Genomic DNA, 13919 nt, shown 5'->3' on the forward strand with positions numbered 1-13919 from the left:
AGGAGGCAGAGAAATTAAGGAAGCTGACACCATCAGCCTGCCAGATCCCTGGCGACAGGCCTCTGCCTTTCCCAGCTGTCATGTTCCTAGGAGCTGCCTCTGTCCATGTCTATTGCGCACCTCCCTGTAAAGCCCTGGATCTGACAATTAACAGACCCTGTGTCTATACAAGGAATCTCATAAATGTCCGAGGCTGGCTGCTGCATTCTTACTGCAACATTAGTTTTCCTCAGCAGAACTTCAGCAACTCCTAACTGACTAAACATGATGACATGAAATGACAAAAAAGAGCACAACCAAGAGACCTTCTCTGAAGGTTTCACAATTGTGCATTTTACAAATTGTAAATTAATCCCACAGGTAGTTCAAGTCAGGGATTGATCTCCATGGAGTGTCTAATTCAATGCCACAAGCACGAGGTTGCTTACTAAGTGGTTACTGGGTTTTGACACTTTAACACTAATGAGAACCAAAAAGTAGATGGTGAGCTATTACTGGACTACTTTTACAGTGCCAATCAGCAATGTTTAATGCATGCACCAAGAAAATGAACTTTACATCCTGGGGTTACATACACATCTATGCCAACTTGCACATCTTGAGATTGCTCTGCTATCCTATTATCCTGATCATTCAGCTTCTCATAATGGAGTGATGTTCCAGAGGAAGTTTTTCACTGCCTTACTCCACTTTACAAGTGAGATTTTTGTCTCTTTAAGAAATTTATATAGCTATAGATATAAATATAATCTTCCTAAATTGGTACACAGTAGAGCAGAACTTCTCAACCTCAGTGATATTATTTACATCTAGTGCCAGATAACTCTTGGTTGTGGGAGTCTATCCTGTGTATTGTAGGATGTATCCCTGGTGGCAGTATATCTGGCCTCTACCCTCTAAATGCCACTTACACACACCCTCCCCAATTGTGACAACCAAATGTCCCTGGGGAAGTAAAATTTCCCTCAGTTGAGAACCACTGATGTAGAGCTGTAGGGCTATAGAGCATGCCCACACAGCTAATCACTAAAAGAGAGGACAACGAATCTGCATAAATTAGCAATAATAATTATTACTTATGTTTGCTACATAAATACTTCCTTGACAGATTTGAAATTTATCCTAGTTGTGAGTATATTTTGGAATTGACTTGTAAGGCTATATTAAGCATTTTGTCAATTATTCACTGTTGATTGGATGCTTCTCCCTCTTTCCCCTCTACACTTCCAAGGTCTTTATAATGAGGCACTGTGTACTTAGCACAGGACGATTGCCAAGGGAACAGAGCCTCCTCTTGAGCAGTGAGTCTCAAACTTTGACGTGCATAAATGTTACCTGGAAAATCTTGTTAAAAGGCAGGTTTTGATTCTCAGTGTTCGGGTTGAGGTCTGAGATTCTTCATTTCTGACAACTCCTAAGTGATGGTCCCAGGACCACACTGACAGTTGCAGGGTCCAAGCAGTAGAACTGAACATGCATAGAACCAGATATTGTTCCTGCCCTTATAATTATCAATATGCCACCGTGAAAGCAGTTTTCTTTGTTGTTTTTGAAAGAGAAATCCCTAACTTGCTGCCATTCTATACGTCAAAGAAAATGCACTGATACAGAGTACTGAAAGGGACAATGATTCCCACCCTTGGCTGCACATTAGACTCTTCTGGGAACTTCTAAAATTCCCAGTGTCCTAACTATTTCCCATGCCAATTAAATCAAAATTTCAGGGGTTGGGACCCAGACATCTAGTCATGTTCAAGCTCTGCAGGTGATTCTATTGAGCACTCAATTTTGAGAATCACTGAGAAGTTTCTTGCTACGTAATTCATGGTTCATGGACCAGTTGCAGAGGCATCACATGTTTGTCAGACATGAAAAATATCAAGCCCCAGTGCAGACCTACTGAACCAAAATCTTCATTTTATTAAGATCCTGAATGATTCCTATGTAAACTTAAGCAGAAAAAAGCATTGTTAGACTCCTGAAATGAATTTTTAAGCCTCTAATCCATATGACTTTCATGTTAGAAAGCTCATGCAGAAGCAGTGGTAGAACTACCTTAGCCATGTTTAAGATGTTGTGGGAATGAGAGATGCCAGAACATCAGATCCTAAAGGGAAAGGGTAGAATTTAGCCTCTAAAGATAAGTAACTTTGGTCTCTATGTGTAAATCATCTCCAGAATAGATTGTCAGGCCCATGGTTTGTGAACATAAGGAAAAGAGACATCATCAGTGGTGACCAGGAGCATTTGGGCTTTATTAAGAACAAGTCACACCACCAAACTGACCTTATTCTTTTTATTCACAAGAGTCCAAAAAAGTAGGTTAGGAAAATGCTGCCACAGATTTCTATGATTTTTCAGTGCAGCTAAGTCTTTTCCAAAGCCAACTCAGAAAATTTAGAAAAATGTAGCATGAGAGAAAATACATTTTTTTCCATTGAATCACTATTTCCAAGAAGGACTACATGTAAATAGGCAGCCACTGTGTGTGTGTGTGTGTGTGTGAGAGAGAGAGAGAGAGAGAGAGAGAGAGAGAGGGAGAGAGATAGACAGACAGACAGACAGGTGTTTGGAGAAGGAAGGGAGAGAGAGAATTGGTTAAAGATAAAGGGCATGAATGAGTTTTTTATATGCACACTACTGGAGTTTTGGCATAACTAACAGTTTGAATGATAACATTTAGCATTTACATTCAAAATATCTATTGTGTAATAAGGAAGAATTACCTTAAAATTCATGTGCGAAAACCCAAACCAAACCAACCAACCGACAAAACAAATAAACCCCCCTGAGTTTTACTTACCTAAGAGCTCAATATAAATCAAGTATAATTTGGCAACTGAGAAAACTCTTAGACTGCTGTAATACTAATATAGAATATAAATTAGATAAGGTTTGTTGAATGTGTCCTGGCATTAGAATTAGGATAGTGATTCGCTAAGAAACAGTTGAAGGAAGTTTTATTTCTATTGCCAAGAGTATGTTTCTTTTATTTCTCAGTGTACAGGAGTTCATAGCTCATGTGTTTCTGCCATCATTGAGTCAAAAGACATCCTTATGTATAATTTGACATCTCTAAAAATATTAAAATGTTATGCAGGTATTTTTCAGAAAAGGCACAATACAGATCTTCAGTTGTGACTCAGTGTATATTAGCTTACCCATGTTGAATTCAATAGCTTATTCACACTTAAAAATATAATTTAAAAATATTCATCTCCTTATTTTCTGATGAGTCAAAGAAAACTAGTACCTCTCATTAGAAAAAAAAATTCCCACTTATGGAAGAAAATAACCATTAAACCAAGGAAATCAATTGCATTTTAGTAGTGAGAAGAAGTTGGAGGAAATGATTTGGCCAGTGATAACACAATGAAACCCTGAACATCCTAGTATGGGAATGAGCAAGCAGCTATGGCTGCAATTCTTAACTATGTAAATCTGTGAGCAGTTGTTTCACATATATTTCAATGGTAGATAAATGTGTTTTTATTATTTTGTTGAGCTGGTTTCCTAATTTTCTAACCAGAGGGTAATGTTCACCAATGAGTAGTGGATGATATGTACAAAAATGGAAACAACAGAAATCAGATATGAAAAGAATGGAGGATAGAAAAACTGGAGGGTGAGAGTCCTAAACTAGTAATAATAATATTATTAAAGATAATAGCTTTATTTGTTTTGAGCAACTATTATTTCCAAACACAAAGCCAAGAGCTACTTCCCTTTGTATTTTGATAAGCATGATTTTAAATGTTGCCTATATTATCGCCCAAAAGCAAGTATTCTGTGTCTGCATGAGTATAAATTATCCTGATTCTATTTCATTTCTAGTGATTGGTCTGTTCAAGTGATCTGTTTCTTCTTGATTCAGTTTTGGTGGACTGTGTGTTTCTAGAAACTTGTCCATTTCTTCTAAGTTGTCCAGTTTATTGCCATATAGTTTTCCCTTATGATTTTTTGTATTCCTGTGGTGTTGGTTGTAATTTCTCCATTTGCATTTCTCATTTTGTTTATTTCTGTCCTCTCTCTTTCCTTCTTGGTGAGCCTGGCCAGAGGTTTGTCAATTTTGTTTATTCTTTTGAAAAACCAGCTCTTAGTTTGATTGATTTTTTCTATTTTTTTAATCTCTATTTTTTAAAGTTCTTTCCTGATCTTTATTATTTCTTTCCTTCTGCTGACTTTAAGTTTTGTTCTATTTTTTTCTAATTCTTTTAGGTGGTAGGTTAGATTGTTTATTTGATACTCTGGATGCTTTTTCAGACAAAAATAAGTCATAAGCCTTCTTTTAAAACTCTTGTATTACAGACAGATCTTCCTAATGTGGATAAAATTAAGAGAAAGTAACCAATCACCCAGTGATATGTCTAAAAATTAAATTTACAAATCATTTTAGTGATTATAAAAACTAATTATAAAATCTATAAATGATTAAAATTAACTGTGGGTTACAAGAATCTTCCTAAATCACAGGGCTTGGGAGAAATTATCTAAATATACCCAATGAAGAACAGAAAAAGATGTTTTCCATCCATTCTGCTTTGGTGAGTTCACTGATATGCAGCATGAAATTGGAAATGGAGAAGTGAGTGACCCAATAACAAGCAAGGCAGTCTAGTGAGGTGCAGGGATCCCTGAACTAAAAGTCAAGATTCCTTGCTCCTTGCTGGATGTTTGACTTTGGGGGTTATATCCCCTCTTTGAGCCTTAGTTTTGTTATTCATAAAATAAAAGAGTTCAAATAAGTGATACTTGAGGTCTCTTTTAGCTCCAAAGAACTATTAACTTGATAACTATATATAATTTTATTCAATGCACTGCATTCCAATGTTACACATTTATTTTGAAATATTAATTTCTTTATTACAGAATTTTGGCCTACCCCAAGATGAGGGAAATTTAATTAATTGATAATTTAAATTATTAATTTAATAATTAATAAATGGAATGGATTAAATGCTTTTGGATTTACTTTTCATGCTTGAAACTGGCAGCAGTATGTGCTCCTGAAACAGATGAGAAGAGCCTACCTCTCTCTCGATTGCCCTCTCTCTCTTTCTCCTTCTCTAACGCACACACACACACACACACACAAACATATGTCTAACTTTATTCTCCTTCTCATCCTGTTTATTCTCAGCCACCAGAAGCCAGTCTCAGCACATACACCAGTTATGACCTCCTGTCCTTTCTATTTGTATGCCGTTATGCTGCCCCAGAGTCAAAAAACAGTGAAACAGGTCAACAAGAATGTACTAAATGCCTGCTGTGAGCCCAGCCTGTGCCAGATGATATGAAAGATAAATATGTCAACAGTACTTTTTCTTCAGGAGCTTATATATAACCTATGAGTTATACAAACCTAAGCCCAAGGCTCTCCTTTATCTGTGTCCCCACTGCAACTCTTTTTATGAATCCAGTGAACACAAGGGTGTCAATGTCTCTGAAGACTGGGGTAGACCTTGTGCACAAGGAGAGGTAATGTTCTTATCTCCATAAGCCTCCTGCAGAGGCATCCAGTCACCCTCAGTACCTTGCAGCCACATTGTGTTTGATTATTGGCTTGAGTAGGGGGGCAGATCAATATCTTGTCTCTCGAAGCTGCAAACTGGACAGCTCTAAATTTCACCAGAAGAAACAGTTGTCCATCACTCAGAGTCCTAAATCAAAGTCTTGCCACTCCTCGGAACATGTTCATACATAACAAAATCACCAGTTATTGCTAGACTTTCATTGATAAATGGAATAATACTCCTGCCTGACCTAGCAAGAGTATAGGTAGAAACGACTGCTCCAGTTCACTGACGAGAATTTTGGTGGTGGAGTGAGAGTAATGCATGATTCAATATATATGGAACAAACCTAAAGGCATGGTTTTTCCAGTTTCCCTGGTAGATGCTTTTTGAAATAAGCCATTGAGAACATTAGGGGAACACTTGCATAACCTGTCCATCTAGTCTTAAATAAAATAGATTTCTTCCAACAGTATAGTAGAAAATGACAATTGTGGTTAATGAATTGTGCATCCAGTTTGGAAATGTTAATTTCACTCACCTTCCAGCCTCTAATTTAAATGTTTATCAATTAGTTATTATATGCCTTTAATTTTAGTCAGTGAGAATCACTCCACTTACTCCAAATCAAAAGAACCAATGAAGAATTATTTGAGAATTACTTTAGCAACATTTTAGGGAAAGTAATGGTTATTTTAGACATGATATATGGCTTACAATTTTGTTTTTTCAATTTATAATTACATCTGGACAGGCACATAAAAATCTGACAGTAAAGATAAAACTTGTTAATGCAGTGTCATCAGTAATTTTTATGAAAATAGCATTAAAGAGCAACAAAACTAGAAAGTAAGGTATTTGCACTGTCACTTAATCCACTAAAACTGGATTTTGTTTCTATAACTTTGAGGAAATCTAAAAACTTAAGCATTCATCAAATACTACCTCTACTGCAGCCTTATTGAAGACTTGTGTATCAAAATATAAGACAATCAACATTGTGAATACCATTTTTGGTCATGTTTTCAGGGTTTTCCTAATTGCACTTACTACATGCAAATGTTCAAAGGTATTATTCAACCCCAAATATTTTACCAACATAACTAGAGCTAGCTCTATTTTTATTTCCTTAATAAGTTCCTTTTTCAAAAGAACTTTCATTTATGTCCCTGAAATTACAAGCCACAGCTCACAAACAATCCAAACCTCAAGAAATGATGATGTGGAAAAATGAATTTACAGCAAATCATCCAAAACCTACAGTATTGGATCGATGTATGGGGGATAACACTTGACCTCCTTCCAGTTCCCTTTTCATCATGACAGGAGCTTGGTAATTCTCTGCTAAAGTGTGCTGAGCTATGTTGGCAAATATTATCATTGACGTTTGCATCTGGTTTATTGTGTAACATAAAGTTTCTTTCAAACTAAAAGCAAGACCCTCTTGGCTGCAGCTCTGGAGCTACTGTTTTCTCATCACGGAAATGTGTAATTTGGCCTACTCTTCACTCATTTACCAAAACTCTGCTACTCCTCAGGCGTGTGTAGGGCAAGGGTCATTATTTGGTTCATAGAATCTGAGAGTTGGAAAGACCAAAAGTTCATTTGGTTCAATATTTCATCTCAAGCAGAAATCTATTATACAGTAAGAGCAGGAGGAAGATATATCGAGGGAAGACATTCATTGCTGCTTTTGTTGCTGCTGCATGAATTGGGTCTCTGTAAGATGTGTTGTACTGGGTGCTAGGACCATGAGACAGACTCAGTTTCTAATCCCAGGTCTATAATTTACTATATCCATGATTTTTGTTGAATTCTTAACTTTTCTAAGAAAAGACCCAGGATAAATGTAGTAATTCCTTCCTCTCAGGGTTGTAAAGGATTAGCAGAGACAATGAGTGTATAGCACTTAGCACAATTGTTGGTCATGGTTATTGTTCAGTAAATATTATGTGTGATGATATGATGATGGTGGTGCTGAAGACTGGTGTTGATTGTGTACTGAGGGAGCTCTGGGAATTTGCTTCATTCCTGTTGTACTAGGGCAGGCTGCAGTTAGCAGATAAGAAAAGGATGTTGCCAAGAAAAAGTATAAAGAGCCTCTATCCAGTACAAGTTACTGAGGTTTGGATAGTTTTTGTTATGGTTAGAGAAGTTCTTTGGGGAAAATACACTGTATTCTAGGTTATTTAAAAAAATTTTTTTTGATAGAAGTACAATTACAATGTGTCAATTTCTGGTGTACAGTACAGTGTCCCAGTCATGCATATACGTACATATATTCATTTTCATATTCTTTTTCATTAAGGATTATTACAAGATATTGAATATAGATCCCTGTGCTATACAGAAGGAACATTTTTTTAAAATCTATTTTTATATATAGTGGCTAATATTTGCAAATCTCAAACACCCAAATTTATCCCTTCCCACCACCTTTCCCCAGTAACCATAAGATTGTTTACTATGTCTGCAAGTCTGTTTCTGTTTCGTAGATGAGTTCATAATGTCCTTTTTTTTTTTTAAGATAACACATATGACTGACATCATATTGTATTTTTCTTTTTCTGGCTTACTTCACTTAGAATGGCGATCTCTAGGTCCATCCATGTTGCTGCAAATGGGATTATTTTATTCTTTTTATGGCTGAGTAGTATTCCATTGTATAAATATACTACAACTTCTTTATCCAGTCATCTGTTGATGGACATTTAGGTTGTTACCATGTCTTGGCTATTGTAAATAGTGCTGCTATGAACATTGGGGTGTGTGTATCTTTTTAAATTAAGGTCCCCTCTGGATATATGCCCAGAAGTGGGATTGCTGGATCATCTGGTAAGTCTATTTTTAGTTTTTTGAGGAATCTCCATACTGTTTTCCATAATGGCTACACCAAACTACATTCCCACCAATAGTGTAGGAGGGTTCCCTTTTCTCCACACCCTCTCCAGCATTTATCATTTGTGGACTTTGAATGATGGTCATTCTGACTGGTATGAAGTGATACCTCATTATAGTTTTGATTTTCATTTCTCTGATAATTAGTGATATTGAGCATTTTTCCATATGCCTATTGGCCATTTGTATGTCTTCATTGGAGAATTGCTTGTTTAGGTCTTCTGCCCATTTTTGAATTGGGTTGTTTGGGGGTTTTTTGTTATTAAGTTGTATGAGCTGTTTGTATATTCTGGAAATTAAACCTTTGTCAGTCACATCATTTGCAACAATTTTCTCCTATTCCAAAGGTTGTCATTTTGTTTTGCTTATGGTTTCTTCTGCTGTGTAAAAGCTTATAAGTTTACTTAGGTCTCTCTTTTTTTTTTTTTGCTCTTATTTCCATTGCCTGGATGGACTGCCCTAGTAGAATGTTGCTAAGATTTATGTCAGAGAATGTTTTGCCTATGTTTTCTTCTAGGAGATTTATCATGTCTTGTCTTATATTCAAGTCTTTAAGCCATTTTGAGTTTATTTTTTGTGTATGGAGTGAGGGAGTGTTCTAACTGCATTGATTTACACGCTGCTACCCAGTTTTCCCAACACCACTTGCTGAAGAGACTGTCTTTTCTCCATTGTATATTCTTGCCTCCTTTATTGAAGATTAATTGACCATAGGTCTGTGGGTTTATTTCTGGGCCTTCTATTCTGTTCCATTGATCCATATGTCTGTTTTTATTCCAATATCATGCTGTTTTAATTACTGTAGCTCTGTAGTATTGTCTGAAGTCTAGGTTATTTCTCCAGCTTCATTCTTTTTCTTCACTATTGCTTTGTTAATTCTGGGTCTTTTGTGATTCTATATAAATTTTAAGATTGTTCTAGTTCTGTGAAAAATGTCCTGGGTAATTTAATAGGGATTGCATTAAATCTGTACGTTGCCTTGGGCAGTATGGCCATTTTAATATTGATTCTTTCAGTCCAAGCACATGGGATATCTTTCCACTTCTTTAAGTCATCTTTAATTTCCTTAATCAGTGTTTTTATAGTTCTCCATGTATAAGTCTTTCACCTCCTTGGTCAGATTTATTAAGTATTTTATTTACACTAACAATGAATTAGCAGGAAAAGAAAATAAAGAAACAATCCCTTTTAAAATCACATCCAAAACAATAAAATACTTGGGAATAAATCTGTATGCTAATTTAAATTGAGACTCAGTGAGTCTGCGCTCTGATGACTTTGTCCTGATGACTCATGGGGCATGTTTGTCTCCAAGACTAGGTTGATCAAAATTGATGTGTTGGAATCACAGCTAGAAGAGAAGGGGATGGCACTCAAGAAGCTCCCTGCCATTAGATTATTGGGGACATTGGGAGTTTTCTGTTCAGCAGCGTGATAAAGGAGAAGGGGATCTAGGTGATTCTTCAGAAGACTGGGCTAGAGTCAAATCATCACAATGTACCCTTTAAATATCTTATAATTTTACTTGTCAGTTATACTTCAGTAAAGCTGAAAAATACATATTAGAAATGCTGTAAAAAAAAAAAAAAAAAAAAAAAAAAGGACTGGGTTGGAGCTCAGCCTTCATGATAAACCAACTGTGACAGCTTGATCAGTATTCTTAACATCCCTGAGCCTTAGTGTCTTCATCTGCCCGGAGTATTCCCAACCTCCCTGTCTATTTAAATAAAATGACATATAAAGATGTGCTTATAATCCACAAAACTCTAAGCAAACACAAAGTGGGGCTAACATTTGTGCTTATGTTACTATATAACGAGAGAGGTTAAGTCAGGAGACAATAAAAGAAGAAAAGATTTTAAGAATATGAGAGGAATCAGAGTACACTTGTGATGCAAGAAAGGCTATGCCTCAGAGAAGAAAAAAAAAGGGTACATTTCCTGGGAGTTGTGTGGTATTTAATGTAAACTGATTCCCTACTCTCTATTTCTCCTGAGTGGACTTGGTTACCTTATACCTACAGACTTGGAGCATAACCCAGGTCCTGAAGATAGATTTGTTCTAGTTGTTGGCAATTTGAGATGTACCAGGAAGTGGCTAAGCAGCCCCATGTGAAGTTATATAATCACAGCTCTATTAAATAACTGATGTTCAATGTAAACATGAAACAAGATGAATGAAGTGACAACTGATTAGTGCATAATCAGCCACTAGATGGAACCAGAGGGAAAGTTAGGAACAACAACACTCCCCTAAAGGCTGCCAAATCCATAGAACCTACTTGCCAGGGTATCTGGCCCAGGTTAACTCTGATTAGTTAACTAATACCCTTTGGGCATGGAAGTTCAGCCAGCTGTGAATCTACCTAATTATTTTTAGTCCATATTTCTCCATTTTCTCTATAATGATTCCGTAAGTTATATTTAATGGCTCTTGTTGAAATCAAGAAACACTACCAACAACATTCACTTAGAATACTAACATACTAATGCTCACTAAGAAGGGCATAAAATTATTTTAGTCTTACTCGTTTTCAGTGAACCCACAATGTCTCCTTGTGGTCACTACATTCATCCCATACAAGATTTGGCCAATTTCTAAATCTCTTATTTTGAATTGTTTCCAGGGATTTTCCCATTTTTTGAAAATTATAACGGATTTTTTTCATTAGAATTCTTGAGATTATCACTTTTGTTATGAGTATATTTGAAGCTTCTTTTGAATTTTTTTCTGTAATATTAATTAATTTGGGCAGGAAATGTACAAGAAATTACTATAATAGATATTTTAAGTCATCCCCTTTCTTTCCTACTCTCATATAGTACAATTAAAATATTCTATTATTGAATTTAAGCTTAGAATATAGAAGTGTTTGCTGGCCCTAGAAATTCTGAATGAGCATAGCTTTATGAAATTCATAATGAGTTTTGTGAATGATCATGACTATTGTACTTCATGTAGACTCAGCCACCAGTTCCTTTGAGTCTAACGATAAGAAGGTACTCTGGGGTTGTCCTAGTAGGTAGAGGTGAATGAGTAGAAAATCTGTGGTATGCTTGCAGAAAATAATGTCCAAAGTATCATAGTATTCCCCAGCAGTATTTAGTCTGATACATTTCTTGATTGTAACAAAAGTCTATGAGAAGAGGCCATATTTGTGCTCAGATAAGTGCATGTGGCCCAAGAAACCTTTTTGTTTGAACTCGGAACAGCAGCTGAGGACACAAAAATGGAGGTCCAGACTCTGAAGTAGAGGATGACAGGAGCTGGGAAGTTTCCTAGTAGTCAAGGCTGGAGTAAGGGTTTCTTATACTGCAGAAAATGGAATGTTGTTCACTGTATACTGAGGCAGAAGGCCTTTAGGAGAATGGGTGTAAACATAAGGGACTAGGTGATAGGTTATGGTGTGATGGTCATAAAGGTGCTAAAGCATACTGATATTCAGTGTTTAGACTTTCAAGTGACCCCCTTCCTCCTCCTATAGCTCCATTTTGGGATACCTCCATCCCACATCCCTGAACCCATCTCCTTGGACACAGTGGCCGACAGACACATGTTGACCTATGCCAGGTATACACACGTGTGCTGATAGGCTAGACCCACACCAACTAGCCACAAATCTACATTTATCTCTCACCAGATGCCTACAGATCAACTGGCCATATATAGGCCATTATACAAACTGTATGCACATAAATATGTATACCTACAGTCATGTCACACAGGCACATTCATGCAAATACATACGCATTTACAGTCACCACATACATCTACAACATACATTAATCATTTTGGCTTGCAGCAGAAAAACCTGTGAGTGCTAATGTTCATGGGGTTCCTGTGTTCTGTCAGCCTTGTTTAGCTTTGGCTCAGCCATGAGCAACATGTCTCCTAAAGAGAAACAGTTTGCTCTACCTATAGTTGGGTGAACCCTTGTGAGACATGATGATTTGAGGTAAATGCTGCCATTCCCTATATGTGAATAATTCTATTCTCTTGAAAGAGCTTTGGTTTATATTCTCTTATTATCTATTCTGTTTTCTAGAAACACACTAGTTAAATAATTATTTAGTAAATTCAGGCAAAATGAAAACTATTTTTTTCATCCTAGAAATAGATTAATTTTGTGATATTTTTAGGAAAATAGCTTGTTCCATTGGGAATAGTAATGCCATCAGTGAAAATATGGTAGTTGGGGATCTCCATTTTCAGTTATGGCAGCGTAACTTACATCAGAACTGGCCTTTCACTGAGAATAGCTATAAAAGCTGGATAAAATACAAAGAACAGTTGTTTAAAGGCATTAGAAGGCAATAAAAGAAGTCAGGACTTCTGAGCCAAGGTCCTGAGAGTAATAAAATACAATGAGATGGATCTGACCTTTTCTGTTTCTCCCTCTTAGAATCAAATTTTTATGAATATATAAACAAACCTTGCAGAGATTCTTAACTGGGATTGAATAGCATCATTAATGAACTTGACCTAATTGACATATGCAGAATACTGAATCCGTAAACTACGAAATACGCTCTTCTCAAATGTACTTGGAAAGTTACTAGTATTAACCATATTTTAGACCATGAAACAAGTTTCAGTAAATTTCAAAGGAGATTATGTTCTCTGAAGAAAGTAGGATCAAACTACAAATCAATAACTAAAAGGTAAACAGAAAAAGAACTCCCTTAGTATTTGTTATTAATCTATATAGTTATAAACTACTGATCAAAAAAGTAATCACAATGAAAATTAGAAAGTGCTTGGAAATGAATAACATATTTGATATGTCAGTATATGCAGGATGCAACTAAAGCTACACATAGATAAAAAACTTAGACTCACATGTATATATTAAGAAGGCTAAAAAAGCAACATTATATATCTATCTCAAGCAGCCATAAAAACAGCAAATTAAATCCAAAGAAAATGGAAGAAAAAGTAATAATGATACATGCAGAAGTCTAATAAATAGAAAACAAACATACAATTAATCAACAAAACCAAAAGTTGATTCTTTGAAAATATAAAATTGGTAAACCCTGGATCAAGGAAAAAAGATAGAAGGCAAAGATAATATCAGAAATTTTAAAAGGGATGTTACTATCAAAACTATACATGTTGAAAAATTATGGGAAGATATTATAAACAATGATGTGTCAGTAATTTCAAATTTTAAATGAAATAACAAATACCTTGAAAGTATCATTTAACAAAACTGAGTAAGAGTAAATGGAAAATCAGAATTATTCTATATCTAATAAAGAATTTGAGTCTGTAATTCAAAACCTACTCTCATAGCAAACCTCAAGTCTACTGAATTCTTCCAAATACTTAAAGAACAAATAAAATGATACCAATATTATAAACTTTTCCGTAAAATAAAGAAGATTTCCAAAGTTCTTCTACGAAGCTAACATAATCTATTATCAGAATCTGATAAGGACAAAATGATAATTACTGCTCAAATTCATTCATTAACATAGATGTATAAAAACAATATATTAACAAATC

This window comes from Camelus bactrianus, chromosome X, assembly GCF_048773025.1.
Source record: "Camelus bactrianus isolate YW-2024 breed Bactrian camel chromosome X, ASM4877302v1, whole genome shotgun sequence".
Classification (NCBI taxonomy): domain Eukaryota; kingdom Metazoa; phylum Chordata; class Mammalia; order Artiodactyla; family Camelidae; genus Camelus; species Camelus bactrianus.